This window comes from Sminthopsis crassicaudata, chromosome 5 (genome assembly GCF_048593235.1).
Source record: "Sminthopsis crassicaudata isolate SCR6 chromosome 5, ASM4859323v1, whole genome shotgun sequence".
NCBI lineage: Eukaryota > Metazoa > Chordata > Mammalia > Dasyuromorphia > Dasyuridae > Sminthopsis > Sminthopsis crassicaudata.
This window is the reverse complement of record NC_133621.1, coordinates 93,748,622-93,765,855: the sequence shown is the minus strand read 5'-3', so window position 1 is coordinate 93,765,855 and position 17,234 is coordinate 93,748,622. Positions and strand designations below refer to the sequence as shown.

Sequence of the window (17,234 nt, the reverse complement as noted above, 5' to 3'; positions counted from 1 at the left end):
GTAATCAACTGTGGTAGAAGCATGGAATACACAAGGCCTTGTAGTCTGATAGCTAGAAGGACAGGTTAATGCTGGATTATGGAGAATTTTGATCGTCTAACTAAGAAGTTTTTATTCATTAATCAATGTGGATGTACTGGATTTATTTTAATATAGAGGAGTAATATGGTTACAGTTAATCTCATAATTATTTAGGAAGGGCTTTGAAGAAAAAGAGCAATTAGGAAGCTTGTCTTGAATGAAAAGGCCTGGATATGGTGGTGGCAGTAGAAATACCAATGACATAATAAATGTGAGAAGTATTACATATTTAAAACTAGTAGGACATGGGTATTGACTAAATTGGTAGAAGAGAAGTAGTGAATGACTAGGAGAAATCAAATGTGACTTTGAGGTTTGTTCAAACATAGCTAAAAGAAAAGAGGTGCCATCTACAAAAATATGGAATTAAAGAGGATAGCACCAAGGTTTCAGCTCCACTACAATTTTTGGACATATCAAATTTTAGATATTCAGTTTAGACAATGATGACATATCCGGTGGCAATATCTAGTACCTAACTGAAAGCCATGGGAAAGATTTGAAGCTGGGGAGAGAAACAGAGAAATTGCCTGTATTTGGATAATAAAACTCAACAGAACTCCAAGTCTACCTTATGGAAGACCTGAACCCCTGGTGAAAACTCATCTCTCTAGTAGTATCTCAGGAGTCTTTTAGAAAAAAAGATGACCTATAATCATAAATGAATGAATGAATGAACACATAAGTAAAGACTTTTCTCTGTTATTGTTCAATTGTTTTTAGTCATGTCTGACTCTTTGTGACCCCATTTGGGGTTTCTGGGCAAAGATACTGGAGTTGTTTGCCTGCCTTTCTCCAGCTCATTTTATAGAAGAGGAAACTGAGGCAAACAGGGTTAAGTGATTTGTCCAGGGTCATATAGCTAGGAGATGTTTGAGGTCAGTTTTGAACCCAAAAAGATGAGCCATCCTGATTACAAGCCTGGTACTCTCTTGCCCCAACTAGCTATACAATGACTTCTCTAGGCCACAGATTATCTCCTCTGGGCCTGTTCTATATCTCTATATTGAGGATTCAGACAAATTTTCAGCCTCCATGACTTAGAACAAACACAGTTGAATGATATATTAAAAGTTATTATTAAATATATTAAAAGTTATTCCAGAGAGGCCAATTAGCATGATCTGAGCCACACCTTACAGGGTACCTTCAAATTAAGCAAAGAAATAGAAAACAGACTGTCATTGATTATAGATATGATATCTCTATTGTAGTAGCATCCTGCCTTCCCAACCCAATGTCTGCATAACGGATTGTACTACTTCAATGTAAAAGTACTTAATTCAAAGCTTAAGTTGACTGCCTTGGAAGAAAATCCAAGTAAATTACTATAAACTTTGGAAGTTATATTTCTTTACAACTCGAGAAGAGAACAAGCTAATGTGAGATGTGAATCAGAAGTTGAAGTTTTCTATTACTATAGGGATTTGATGCACAGTGTCCACATTTTGCTAAAATAACTGTTATACCAATCACTCAGATTCACAAATATTTGTTCAATGCAAAGAATGAATTCAAAGCAAAGAATAAAGTAATCTTTTCCCACAAGATGCTTATATTCTAATGAGCAAGATAATAAATACATATAAAATACAAATACAACATAAAATTAATAGATGTAAATATATACAAAGTAATTAAATACAAAGTAGTTTGGGATGAAGTGTGCAAATAGTTGAATGGATTAAGAAAGGCTTCATAACGAACATAGTGCAAGAGCTGTATTTAAAAGGAAAATAAAGGACTCAGAAGTAGAATTTAGAAGGAAATATATTCAAAGCATTGGGAATAGCTAGTGCAGATGTACATTCATGAGAAAGGGAATGACCGTGTGTGAAGAACAGAGAGAAAGGGTGTGCATGAAATGCAGAATGTGAGAAGGCAAGTCAAAAATAAAGCTACAAAAGGAAGTTATTTGCAAATTTGTATAAAGTTTTAAGGGATAAGCAGAAAAGTTTGTATTTTATTCTACAGAAAGAGTTATTCATTTATTTTGTTTTACAGACTTCTTTGGCAGTCAGAGCACTTTATTGAATCACTTGAGCACTTTAAAAAAGTTCATAGATCCCAGGTTAAGAACCCTGTTCCTGGAGGCGATAGGAAACCCCTGCAGTTGGTTAAATTGAGTGATCACATGGTCAGATCCATGTTTAAGGAAAATTATTTTTCTATCAGTATATAAATAGACTGGAATGGGGAAGATATTTGAGAAAGGGAGAATAATTAGAAGGCTGTTGCAATGATCAGGTGAAAAGTGATGAGGACTTTAACTTATGAAGTAGGTCTATGAGTTGAGAAGATGGGTAGAAGGTGAGAGGTATCATAAAAATAAAAATGATAGGGTTTAGCAAGTAACCGGATATGTGAAAGTAAAAGAGAGAGCAGCATTGAGAATAATCCTGGGATAATGAATCTCAGATACATGTCCCTTTAGAATCTTCCACTTGCTATACTTTAAGATGAGATGAGAATTCAGATGTCACTATACACCAATGATTTTTTTTCCCTTTTCTGTTTGCAATCCCATCACAACATCACAATCATTTGTAGCCATTTATAGTTAATTTTTACACAGATAAATGAGAAACATAATGTCAAATAGCTCATAGAGGACTGGGCAATATTACTGGTTTTTAATAATATTCACTTTGCTTGCCTTAGTTGTTGATCTGTTCTCTCCGATTCCATTTATTCTTGGAAAATGCACCATACTCATTCTTCCATTTTGCTTTTTTTTCAACTATTTGTTTCTTTTGCATATCAGTTTTCTCTATTCTACAAACACTTGTAAATACTGCTTTAAAGGAATAACATTCAGAGAAGACACCAGAAGCACACAGCATCTGATCTCTCATCCTTATTTAGCTCATTTTTCAGTGGAACAGGAGCTAGAGAGAGGCAGAGGAGAAAGAAATCAGATGCCGCCAGGCAGTTTGGTTAAAATTGTTTCCCCTTCATTCTTGTGCCCACATTATAATTTGCATTTTAATTTTAATGTTTTCAGAACCGTGAAAGCATATTTAGGTAAATGTGCTAATTAGATCTTTGTAAACAACCATATGTTATTTGGGGCTTATGAAAATTAAAGAGCAGTTAAAAACACATACATTTTACTCTGTGTAAATGGAGGGGGGGTAGGGGGAGGTTGGGAAGAAAGAAACCAATCTGTAAAACCAAAATAAGTCTGTCAAAAACAGCCACACCCAAGTTGTGTGTGCCTTATTATCTTGGGAGAGGAACTAAAGGAAATGTGAAACTTTGCAGCAAAATCCCCCAGGTCTGAGCACTGCTGCAGGCAGAGTTTGCCAAAATTAAATAGAAATGTTTGGGAATACATGTTCAGATCTGATGATTTTCAAAGAGTTTTGTAGTTACCTTAGTGAGGATTTTCCATTGAGATTGTGGGGGTTGGGAGGGTATTGTAATAGGACCATGTCATTTCTTCTTTGGTGACATATCACTTCCCATCAGTCACACAATAAAATGCCGAGTGATGTATGACTGTGATAACTTGAGGTGACATCCTGCAGTGTGTCCCATTATCTGAAAGATTTAAGGAAGAGGCTTTCTGGAAAACATAATTAAGGAAACAAATGTTTTCAGAAATATAATAAAAATCTTTTATGGTTTAGCTTCAGGAACATCAGTCCCTATATCATCACCGAAGCAGAGGAAATGGTTTGCCAAATATCTGTGTAACACTGGTCTTTTGATGCTTATTTTTTTTTCCCTGAGCACATTGCCTTGAAGAGAAGTCAGAATTGAGAAAGAAACAAATATATACTGTCTTTTGGGAAATAGAAAAGGGATTCTTTCCAGAATTCTATAGATTGATGACTAGATTAAAATAGGATAACTTTTGCCATAGGAGAAAAATATTTCATTTGGTATGTGAAAATACTGACTCATTTAGCATGAGATCATACTGAGCTAATTTATTAGCAGTTTCAACTTACACTTTGTTACTAATTGTCAGAATTTTCCTGACCTCTTGGCTTTGTTCCGAGACCTTTAATCCTGGTCTGGCTCCCTGGATCAGGTGTAAACTCTGTGTTTCCTTTATCCCTGCCCTTTAATCTGACCCCATTGAAGGAGTTAGAGAAGGAATACTGATGGCTCAACAATGGCCAGTGTGTAGCCTTAGCATACTGATTTTTATCCCTCACCAGTTTGGTTCCTACTCTGCTTTGTTGCCCTGGTTTTGTAGCTTGAATTCTGATTTAAGGAGCTCTCTGTCTCCTGTTTCTGAATGAATGGGGCCTGATGATTTAGCCTCTGAACTGATCTATAAACTTCAGTTGTTTAACTGGGTTTCCAAGTTGTTTTTTTTATTATTATTATTACTTTTTAACAATGACTGGCTTTGGATTCCAGTTTCCATCCATTTTCCTTAGCCTTAATGCTTGATCCCTGACAGATGAATCTTCAGATTACATTTTAGGTTCTTTTATGCTGCTGTCAGAGAGCAAGCTTAAGTCCTGCCATTAATATCAATCAGAGTGAAAAGGGAGATAGCTTGAGATCAAAGTCAAAGCTTGCTTCTTGTTTTTTAATTGGAGATTTGAAATGTAAGAGAATGGATTTACAAATTTGTTAATGAGAGAATTCATTTCAACAAATTTTATTTCAGTACATTTTTAAAGTATTTTGTATTGGATTAAAATTTGTACATACTTTCACTATAGTTTATTACCAAATGAAATTAAATGACCCCCTAATCCCTATTGTCCATATTCGGCCTAGTTTACTTTACTTTATGTCCAACAAAGAAAAAGAAAAACTCTACCAGTTCTATGCAAGTAAAATTTAATCTTGGTTTAGTTGGGAATCCATGGCACAAACTAGAATAAATCCTATTGAAAAAGGTGTGTTGCTACATTTCTTTGGTAAGTTGCTATTGTTTCTGAAAATAATGTAACCTTCTCTCCCTCCCCTTGAAATTGTATATTCCCTTGTAAAAAGCAAATAAAAAAGCAAACCGGTAAGACAAAAATACCTTATATACATTCAGTGACCACTTTTAATTATGTATTCATCACTCTGTCCTATAATGTTCTAGAATCCTCTTCTTTCTCCAATATTAGGAAAGTATATTTTTATTCTCCCAGAATATTGTTCTGATTAGAGTTGTTTTGTTCTGTTTTATTTTGTCTGTGTTTTCATTTACTCTCTCCTTTGGAAACTTTTTCATTTACACTATATAAGATGCATTTTTATACTATTTTAATGTGTAACTTCCCCTCCTATACCTTTCTTTCCTCCCTTCCAAGAAACCATCACATATAAGAAAAAATTTAAAAAGAAGAAGAGAAAAAACAGGCAAATTTGATAAAGGAATTGGAAAAAAATCTGAAAATAAGTGAAATGCTTTTACCAGTGGACTTTCTACTTCTTCAAAAAAGGAATTAGAGATTTCTTCTTTTTGGTCTATTGTTGATATCTGTAACTTTATATTTTTTTTTTTATTTTTTGGTTGTTGTTTACATTTACTGTGCATTTATTTTTCTTAGCTCTGCTTTTTTATTATTCATTTATTTAATTCTTCTCAAAGACTTCTATAGTCATCATATTTACTCATTTCTTAGAAGATAGTAATAATATTCCATTATATTTTTATTTACATAATTGAAGTCATTTGTATATCCTCTTCATTTGACTTCAATTTCTTTATTGTTCCTCAATTCATGAATCTTCCCATGTTTCTTGGAATTCCTCATATTTATGATCTTTTACTTTATAAATTTTATAATAATATTCTATTATTTTATATAGTATTATGTTCATATTTCCAATCAGTAGGAGTGCTCTCATTTCTCTCAAAAAGCACTGTGAATATATTAGTGTATTTTGAACCTGCATTTATATATTTGACCTCTATGTGTTCAGAATTGTAATCCATTGTGTTAAACAGTGTGAACAGTTCTGCAGCAAAAATTTCCTGGTATATTTTCAAATTGGGATACAAAATTTTGGGATTGATTCACAACTCTAACAACAATATATTAGTTTACTTGATTTTCCACAGAGCATTATTTACTTCGCAGAAATAAAGACTATAAACCTAATGTTCATATTCTATGACATGACCAAAGTTAATATTATTACTAGATTCTTTCTGTTTTACTGCTAACTTCATATGTTTTATTAAAGAAACATAACAGATTTTATGAAAGGTAGCCTCATGAAGTACATAGAGAAAAGACTTTAAAATTAGGAAGAATTGATTCCATGTCCTGCCTCTGACACATATTGCCAAAATGGAAAGCACATTAAAGTCAATAGAACTAGATTCAGATCCTACCTCTTGTCAACTTTCTGAAGGCAGGATGTACTCTGCATCTTTCCTTTGTTAATGATTTTGTAGAAGAGTTAGTGTTGGATGGGTATTTTTCACTGCCATTGAAAGAAACAGATAATCTGATAAAACTATTCTGGAAGATAAATTAATTTCTTTGAACCTCAGTTTCCTCATATATAAAGTGAAAGAATTGAACCTGACCTCAAAGCTCTCTTGCAGCTCAAAATTTATATGATTCCATACATGTATTCCTTGAGGCATCTGCTTTGTTCATCTCTAAGGCAGCAACCTTGTAACCTGGATTTCTCCTGACACATACTAGATATATGATCACAGGAAGTCACTCAATCTCTTGGTGCCCCCAAGCAAGTCTCTAAGAATGTGTAAATTATGGATGAACTACCAACATGAATCAGTGAGTGTTTGAGGTTTCTAAATAGGAAGTTTACTATATTCCTGGAATCATTGGTCCAAATCTCATTATCACCCATAAAAAAAAAATCTCATTTCATATATACAAAAGAATGTTGTCCTTTGCATATAGTTCAGTGACACCACTCATGATTAATAAAACATTGGAATTTGTCTTTTAGGAAAGAACATTGACTTGAACTAGAATCAAAAAACTTGGTTAAAATCTTTTTTTTAGTACTAACTATGCAAGCTGCTTGGATCTGTTTCCTTATCTATAAAATGAAGAGGTCAAACTCATAAGGGCTATGAGTTCTCTTTTAGCAATAGACAAAGGAGCCTATGATTTGTTTCAACATCAGTACTTTAAAGCCACATCTTCTTTACAAATCTTTATTGACATCTGTCCAAGACACTGTGAATACATTCTCTTTTTTTTTTTATTCCTACAAAGCAAGTTAACTTTAAACCTTAAATCTATGTACCTCATAAATGCTGAAAAGCTTAAAGTTTATCTCAATATGTTGCTTAATTTCTTTGCATTCCCTTCTATGGCTAATTCATGTTCTCACTGAGATTTCAAAAGACCAAAACTTCTCATGGCAGTACCACAAGAAAAAAACAAATGATTTATAAGTCTGTGTGCTGTAGGCCCATTTCTCTATACTAGAAACACTCCATAAGCTTCCCAAAATATGAAACCTGTTGAAAGCAGAATGAGATCATGGACAAAGAACATTTCCCATCTTGTTGTTTTGTTTTTTTTTTCTGAAAGGAAGAACCCCACATCTTAGAAAGAACTCAGAATTGTTCCTAGGAAAATTGTTTACTTGGATAGAGCTATCTCTTAGCCTTCTGACACAGTATATCCTCTCATCTCAACTAAGATTTGAGATAGCAACATAATTTTTCCAAATCTTGTACAAAAATCTTAAAAATGAAGGAAGATTGGGGGCAAAGCATTATGATTACAGTAATCCTAATACCTTAAGAAGAGGTTAGATATATGACAAGGAGAGATCAAGTCAGGCACTCATTCTCTCCAACAAGCTATTGCAGACTTAAGAGAAATTAAAGCATCTTATTCTTTGAACAGTGCCTTTCCTTGGATCATATTTATTACATTGGTCTTCTTACCCTGGAAGGTATGATGAGTCATGTTAATTCATATTTATGTATAATAGGAAAAGTAGTTTTAATTATGGAGATGTTGAGACAAAAGCACAATGAGACAATATTTGTGTTTTTGTATAGACATATTTAGGATCATAGAATCACAGATTTTTAAAAAGATGGAATATCTGAGGTCAGATTTTAAAGTTGAGGAAGTTGAAACCCAAAGAAGCTGAATTCCTTGTCAGAGAGGTCACAATAGGATAACAAAGTAGTAATTGGGAAGATCATATATCTAAACTCTATTTCTGACTCCAAATGTTCTCTTTTCACATGTACATATATGTATTGATGAATTTTTACTCATATAACACTGTATCCCCTTAGAAATATACCTATAGAGATAAATAGACAGTTAGATTGATCCTGTCATTTCTTTGGCATAGAAAACTCTAAAATACTTCGTCTACAAATGTTAGTTGACATTCTCTGAAACTTATCTTACAGAAAATACCTGAATCACTGAGAAGTTGTGTTTGCCCAAAATTACCCAGTTGCCTATGTCTCTGAGGCAAGACTTCACTTGAAACCAGCACTCTAGTAACATGGAATCAGGCCTACATTATACACACAAAAGCAAAGGTCTGGCAATTGTACAAAAGAATAAAAAGAAAACATTTTCTCTCTCCCAACCATAATTTTGTCTGTCACATAAACTATTAAACATAGTGCCTATCAAGACAATGTAATGAAGGATTACAATGATGCATTTTAGGAGATTAAAATGCAGTTAATTTCCTTATGCCTTTAAGATTAATAAACTGCTAATTAGAATATGCAAATAAGGGCTTTCTTAATTTTAACAAACATTTGCTGCCACCTTATCTATAAATCTCATTCACTAACTGTATTGTGTTATATAATTGGGAAATAACAGATTGATAGGCCAATCCAATTATGTTAAATTTATAAGTGTACAGAATTATAGTAAAGTTCACAGAGCTAGAATTAAAGCAGGAAATGCTTTGTGATAACATTTGCTTTAGCTGTGTCAGAGAAAATAAGGACCTGACTCAAATGGTACTGCTTCTGCCTATTGTATCCCTAGTACCCTTAGCAAAGACAGCTGGATTCTCCGGTGTAGCAAGCATGAATATAAAATAGCAAGACTTAATCTATCAGCCACACTTGAAAAGCAGTCATTTCCGAAGTCATACCATGAAGATAATATTTTTTAAATCGGTGAAGCCGCAGTTATTCAGTCATCAAACATTTATTAAACATCTAATTTATCCCAGGCAGTCTTGTTAAGATCTAGGGATACAAATATGAAAAAGATAGTACCTGCCTTCAGAGAGCTTACATTCTAATGGGGGAAGACTATGCATAATAGGAAACCAAAAAGGAAGGAGAGGAAGATGTACTTGCTTCATGGCCATGATAAAGAAGTCCTAAGGAAGTTATCAGGTAGAAAATTAAGAGAAGGCTGACTAGAATAGCCTTCTTTAGTGGAAGTTTTGAGAAGAACTTCCTATTCCACTTTATAATCAGAAAGGAGGAAGAGAATTCTGCAGGATAATGAGATTCCCTTTGGCATGATGGAGAAGTAGGAAGGAACATAGCTGAATAGGAAATGAAGAGTTCTCTCTGAATTATAAGAAGTTACTTAGCCAGTACAAAAATATGTTCATTAATTAGACACATTATTCTTTCTTATCTCTCTATTGCTTCATTAATGCTTTAAACCTTGGAAGAGGTAGAAAATTCAGACTTTCTTTGTCAGGTATCACATCAAAGAAAGTGCATCTCAACTATTTCATGAAACTTATTTTAGGCTTCTTATTGCATAAATATACAAATCTGACACACCTGAAGAAATCCCTAATTAAAATTTACAAAAAGAAAATATATCTTTAAGGTAGGGATGATCACAAAAAGGTGTATCTCTTTGTGTATCAACTGTGAAAAACAGCTACTTGAACTCTTAAAGATAGGACAACCTTCTTCTGGTGTTCAAAGTATCTTTTTTACTTTGAGCAGAGATTCATGATGAATTTTTTATAATATTTTATTTTTCCAAATGTAAAGATAGTTTTCAACATTCATTTTTGTAAGGATTTGTGTTCCAAATTTTTCTCTCTCTTTTTCTTATTTCCCCTCACCCTTAGAGAGAAAGCAATCTGATATACATTAAATATATGCAATTCTTTTAAACATATTTCCACATTTGCCTTGTTTCCACAATGAATTTTGAATTGCCATAGTAATTTGTGAAGATTTACCTCATTTTCCAGTCAAGGATAAGCATTTTGAATAGCCAATTCCATGACATTCTCATGAGGAGTGTTAACAATAATCCCAAATTGAATTTATTTGGTGCTTTCCTCTGTTATATACATAACTTTATTGTTAAAGAACAAGAGGACAAGCATGGTTAACACCACTATAATCCCTATTCAAATAAATGGAAAGCTGAGACATTAAGCTATATTATATACTGGTACTTAAAGGAAGAAAGATATAGGCTAGGGATAGATAGGTCTTGGACATTTGATTTCAATACTATTATTAGAAACTCCCAAATGCAAGTCAACATCTTTTCTGCAATCTAATATTTCAAAGATTTTCCTAGGGCACTGAAAGATTAGATTAGGCTTTAGTACAAGTTCCCACTCCTTTATTCTGTTTTTAAAATACTCCTTCCTTTCTCCCTCCTTTTCTACAGCAAATGAACAAGCTTTAGATGACATTTATTAAAATATTCAAGGAACGTAAGGATGGGAAATTTTTCAAACTATTTAACAAGGATCCATTTGTCATAAATAGATGATTATTTTCCCTTTGTCCTTCTTTAGTCAGTGAGTTTCAGAATCCAAGGTAAACTGACTAAATAAAAAACCATCAGAGTCTTGTGATAGTGACAATTCCTTTTTATTAAAAGAAAAACCTCTTTTCAGTGATCTCAGAGGTTCTAAGAATATAAATAAAATCTGTGAGAATCCCTGAGATTCATATAAGATAGTTAAATACCCAATCAAGAGTAAAATTTGGTAGTCATGCTTAGTTTTAGCTTATCAGTAGGTAGCTGATGAAATAAATTTTCTGATCAACTTTGTGAATTTGCAGAGAAGTAAGTCTTTACTTGAGACTTTGGGGAGCACCTCTTAGGAGCAAAGATCTGGAACTAGAAGGTACCTTAGAGGTCATTAAATCTATTTTCCACATTTCACAAATGAAAAAACAAACAAACAAACAACAACAACAACAAAAAACAAACTAAAGTCCATAGATTTGAAGGACTTTCTCAAGTTCATTTAGCCAGTAAGTGTTTGAGATGGAATTTCAATCTGCCTTTCCAACTACTAGTCCAACATCTTGTACTATGTGACTGCTATTATATAGGCGATACTATGTTTCTACTGATATTGCTGAGGTTAAAACAACTGATTAAGAATCTATGAATCCATTGGCTGGAACCAGCCCTTAGTGACATTTGAAAGATATTTTTCATTGATAAAGGATACCACTTCAAAATGAATTTATTGGTTTATACTCTTAAGATGACATTCTCTTGGAGACACCACCTTTTGGTTCTGGCCCACAAAAGGGAGCCAGTGATGTGCATAGCACAAATGAAATTTTGCTTTTCATCCTTCAAGATATATTTGAGTATTCAATTAACATGCTGGCTCTTGGTAGCTTTACAAAGTATCTATATCTTAGCAGAAAAGATGTGGTACAAAATATGAAAAGCCTGAAGATATTCTGTGTTCTGGTTTTCATTCTTTGACAGTTTTTCTGTTTTTATTTTTTTAAGCTTTGGATGATAAAAGAGATCATGCAAAACCAGAGTTGTTGGGGACAATTTTAATCTAGTCTTGCCCTGTCTACTGCATTATTCTTTAGCTCTTAAAAGTGAAGGAAAGAGCAATAAGATCATCCTATTATTTCAAGCCACCAACCTCTTGAAAGAATGTGACAGAAGCAATTTATCAACAAATTAGCTGTTTTCTAAAAGACTAACCAAGGTTGCCATCTTCAGTGTAAAATGAAACTGGAGATGCTGTTAACCCCTGCTTGTGTTCATAATAGCAAATATGTTTTTTGTGTAAGAAAGTTTGCTTAATGGAATGAAAACATCCACATCTTTTATCTGCAGAATTTAACCACTTTTTTTACTGGTATGTTCTAATAGCATTGTGGGCTAATAGCCAGGTTGTCATTTAAAATCACAGTGCCATAGACGTCCACTAATGTCCTCTTCAAATCCTTTAATATATGCCAGTCACCTGGGTTCATGAAGCCTGTGCCATTGAATTGCAAATTCTGCTGCATTCTTCCCAAATGGAAAGATTTCGAGGATCAGGCTAGTAATCAATTCTACACTTTTTGTCCAAGTATAACCCCAATAACATTCAGAAAGATTCATGGGTATGTTAATATATTTCTATTTCTAAAAGATGTCATATCAAGTCACAGAAGTTTGGTGGACTTATAGGTAGAAATAGCAATTTAATTATCATTTTTAAATAAAGCAAAGTATCTTACATATAAGTACTTTATTCCAAATCACTATTGATCAGAGAAATGCAAATTAAGACAACTCTGAGGTATCATTACACACCTGTCAGATTGGCTAAGATGACAGGAACAAATAACGATGAATGTTGGAGGGGCTGTGGAAAAACTGGGACACTGATGCATTGTTGGTGGAGTTGTGAAAGAATCCAACCATTCTGGAGAGTAATCTGGAATTATGCCCAAAAAGTTATCAAATTGTGCATACCCTTTGACCCAGCCATACTACTACTGGGCTTCTATCCCAAGGAAATACTAAAGAAGGGAAAGGGTCCTGTATGTGCCAAAATGTTTGTGGCAGCCCTTTTCATAGTGGCTAGAAGCTGGAAGATGAATGGATGTCCATCAATTGGAGAATGGTTGGGTAAATTATGGTATATGAATGTTATGGAATATTATTGTTCTGTAAGAAATGACAAACAGGAGAAATACAGAGAGGCTTGGAGAGACTTACATCAACTGATGCTGAGTGAAATGAGCAGCAGATCATTATACACTTCAACAATGATACTGTATGAGGATGTATGCTGATGGAAGTGGATATCTTCAACATAGAGAAGAGCTAATCCAATTCCAGTTGATTAATGATGGACAGAATCAGCTACATCCAGAAAAAGAACACTGGGAAATAAGTGTAAACTGTTATTTTTACCTTCTGAATCCAATTCTTCCTGTGCAACAAAAAAATTCGGTTCTACACACATATATTGTATCTAGAATATACTGTAATATATTTAACATGTATAAGACTGCCTGCCATCTGGGGGAGGGGGTTGGGGGAGGAAGGGAAAAAATCTGAATAGAAGTAAGTGCAAGGGATAATGTTGTAAAAAATTACCCATGCATATGTACTGTCAAAAAAAAAGTTATAATTATAAAATAAAATTAAAATTAAATTTTAAAAAATGGAAAAAAAATTAAAAAAATATTTGAAAAAGAAAAAAACATATAAGTACTTTAAAAGAAATAAGAATTTTCATATTATAGCAATATTTTACTTCTTTCTAGTGTATTATTACTTCTCTTTTCTCCTCCTACTAAACCCCTTTTATAAGTACCACACAAGGATCTCAGAGCTTCTTATAAGGTAGTCTGAGTATCTCAGTACTCTTAGAAGAAGACTAAGAATGACACACACCAGTACATCAGCATCTCTCATGGCCCTAGATGAAATGAAGGAATCTTCTCAAAATATTATGTTGAAGATCCATTTTGTATTGGCTTACCTAATTGCCTGAAATGCACTTATTACTCAATTCTCCACATTCCTGATTCATTCTATTGTCAATTATCAAATCTTCTGATAGTGAGTTTTTTTCCTTCTTTTTTTCTCTTTCCTTTCTTTTTTTTGCTTTGCTCATAGAACTAATATGAATAACTGACATTTACATATGTACACATGCATATATGTATGTGTGTACATATATATATATGAATATATGTGGCTATATAAGGTATTTGAAGGATATCCAAATCACTTTACACATATTATCTCATTTGATATTCCACACAACCTTGGGAAGTTGGCATTTTAGTTATTACTGACACTTTACAAATCAGGAAAGTTAAGATTTTTCATTGGTCATGGTTAGTAAATGTTAGAGTTGAGATTCAAGTCCTGGTCTCTCTTCATTCTAAGGCAAGCATTCATTCCATTACACTTTTCCTGCATCAGTGTGACAGATGATTACTATATAATGACTTAGCTCAGTAAATATTTGACTTCACCTTTTTCCACCAAAGGAGAGGTAAATTAGAAGAGTTTCCACCAACTTGAAATGAAAATTGAAGTCAACATGCATGACAGTCTCAAACTTCACAGAAGATAATGTCATTCTTTTTGACTTAAACTATTTGAAGACAGCAGCATGTCCCCATTCAGTTTTTTTCTTCTACAGGCTAAGGATTAATAAGCATTAAACCTGACTTCCTAGGGCATATTTTTTGAGTCTTATGTTACCATACTGGTTTTTTACCCTCAAAAATATTCAATTTTGTTGTTGGTTCATTTTAAAATGTGATACTCAGAACTAATCTTACTCCAGATATGGTCTGACTTGACTAAGGACTATAATACTGTAGACACTGATTCTATTAATATAGATTGAGATTATTACCATTTTGGACTTCCCTGTCATACTTCTGACATATTGAATTTATTTGCTGAAACCCCTATATTTTCTTAGATATAAACTGTTCTATAACACCATCTCCATCCCTTACTTAACATTTGAATTTTTTAACCTACATGCAGAAGTTTAAATTTTATTTTTCTCACTGGATCAAGCCACCCCCCCCATTCTGGCCTGTTGTAATTATTTGACTTCTGATTTTATCATCCAATAAATGATTATTTCCTTCCATCTTCAATGCATGCAAATTATTCCATATAATTGTTGAACACAAACTCACTATTATATCATCTTGTGACATTGAATATATCATTCTGTTAAAGAAATCCTTTCTACTATGACAGATTAAAATTCTTTATATCTACTTGGTCAATTCTTTCTCAACCAGTATCTTTTTTTTTTCTTTTTTTTTTTTTTTCCTGAGGCAATTGGGGTTAAGTGACTTGCTCAGAGTCACACATCTAGGACGTGTTAAGTGTCTGAGGCCAGATTTGAACTCAAATCCTCCTGACTTCAGGGCTGGTGCTCTATCCATTGTGCCACTTAACTTTTCCCTACCTGAACCTTTTTATAGTATCCACCATCCCTTCTCTTTTTCACAAAATTGTCATAAAATATTACCAAATGCCTCACCAAAATATAATTATATTGTTTCTTTCTCAACAAATTAAATAAGATTGGTTGGAATGACTTGTTTCTAGCTAATTCATTTGAACTCATGGTGGTCATTTCATCCCCTTGTAAATTTTCATAAATAATAATAATAATAATAATAATAATAAGGCTCCTAAGCAGTAATGGCCCCTTAGTAATGTTTTTCACTTTTACTCAGTGTTCAAATCATTGGCCTACAGTTTGAAATATGAACTTTCTTTTATAGAATTGGAATATTTGCCCACTTCCAATCTTGTGGTGGTTTTTTATTCACCACAATGCCACTCCCCAAAATTCCTGATAGTTATTCATCAATCACATCTTATTTTCCCCCTTATCTTGAGGTCTAGTTTGTCTGGGCTAGGTAATCTGAATTAAGCATTCTAAGAGCCCCTTACCATCTTCTCATTTAAGTTTTAGTTCCTATTAACTACATTATTTTACCTTGTGTAATCTTTAGATGATTTATTTAGAAAAGACACTAAAAGTAAAATACTGATCTAAACATTTTTCTTCTTAGAAGTAGCAAAAGAAAAAAATTTAGGCATCAAGGAGCTTCAACTCCTTTCTATCATCCTTCATTAGCTTTTTGTTTTTATAGGACCTTACTATGTGTAGGGGAATTTTTTGGTAATCATCTATAATTAACTGTATTTATTCTTATTTTTCTAATTCCTGCATTTTGTATTTTTGTCCTTTCAAAAATCTAAGCTTGTTAATAAGTTCTCCTTGACACTACATTAAGTTTCTTCCTTTCTGCATTGACAATTCATTTTTATCAGTTTCCTCTGTTTTGAGCTCATATTCACTTTAACACCTTAGCATACTAAAGTATATAACTGAATCTAGATAGAATAAGTACAATGCATTAGGTGATGTATTTGTAATCAAGTAATTCTGATTTTTAATCTTGAACCAGATACTTATTGGGCAAGCCCTTTAATCTCCCTGACCTTCAATTTTCTCTTTTGTAAAGTAGGAAAGACTCTGCATCTCTAAATCTATAATCCTACCTCTGAATTCTTTTAAATCCTACCTTTAAATTCTTATATATAAGATAGTAGCCTTATTTATTATGGAAACCCCTTTTAAGTATTTAAAAAATTTAGACTTACTTTATGAACTACTATCCTAAGTAATACCATAGTTATAATGCAGTATCCATTGTTTTATAAAATAGGTTATGACACTGAAATCCAAGGAAGAATATAAAAGAAAAAGAATCTGATAAATTCTATAAGTGGTTTCAAGCTAATTCAACATTTATTTCCCTCTTTTACAATATTATTGTGAGAGCAGGCTCATGAAAACTTTTGTTAACTGTTTGGAAGCCACATTGTCACATTTTTCAAGAATGGGTAGAACATTCTGGAGTTGAACATGGCAACCAATTATTTTCATGCAAAAAATACAGTACAACATTCATTTAATAATTTCTTCTCTATGAAATTAGATCATTAATCTTGTAAAGCCAAGTTTACAAGAAATAATAAATTAAGTCATAGAAATGGTATAGTAAAAAAGTATTGGCTTTAGATACAAAGGATCAAGGTTTAAATCATTCTCATTACCTGCATGACTATAGGCAAGTCAGTTTAACAATTTGGACATTCATCCTATAAAAGAATAGGATGGCTTAAATGATACTTTTTAAAAATCCCTTCTAAGCTCTAAATCTCTGATCCTTTGATTCTTGATATTTAAAGTCAAAAGGAATCCCAGAAATGAATTAACCCACTGTTTTCTTTTGAAACATTAAAATGCTGAGGAGCAGAAGGCTTAAGTTATTGTCCAAGTTCACACATGCCATAGGTGGTACATAGCAAGAACCTGACTTCCAAGTTCAATGTCCTTTCCAAAGCAGAATATGGAAGGAAGAGATAAAAGTAAATATAAGACATTATTATGAGAAATGACCTATTTAAAGAAGAATTCAAAATTCAAAAAATAAGGAATGGACAAAAAGT

At 32.9% G+C, this 17,234-nt stretch overlaps 1 protein-coding gene and 1 long non-coding RNA gene across 2 annotated transcripts in view; one reads left to right on the top strand and one right to left on the bottom strand.

Annotated features, from left to right (window-relative positions):
- The window catches only part of CNTNAP2 (contactin associated protein 2), a 2,674,182-nt gene that overhangs the window by 1,847,637 nt on the left and 809,311 nt on the right, over positions 1 to 17,234 (top strand). The gene's annotated exons all lie outside the window — the stretch shown is intronic.
- On the bottom strand, positions 1,628 to 5,526 carry LOC141542918 (uncharacterized). Its single transcript, XR_012482273.1, has 3 exons — positions 5,456 to 5,526; positions 3,457 to 3,649; positions 1,628 to 2,969 (listed from the first exon to the last, which is right to left on the bottom strand). It is a non-coding gene; the product is annotated as an uncharacterized LOC141542918 (long non-coding RNA).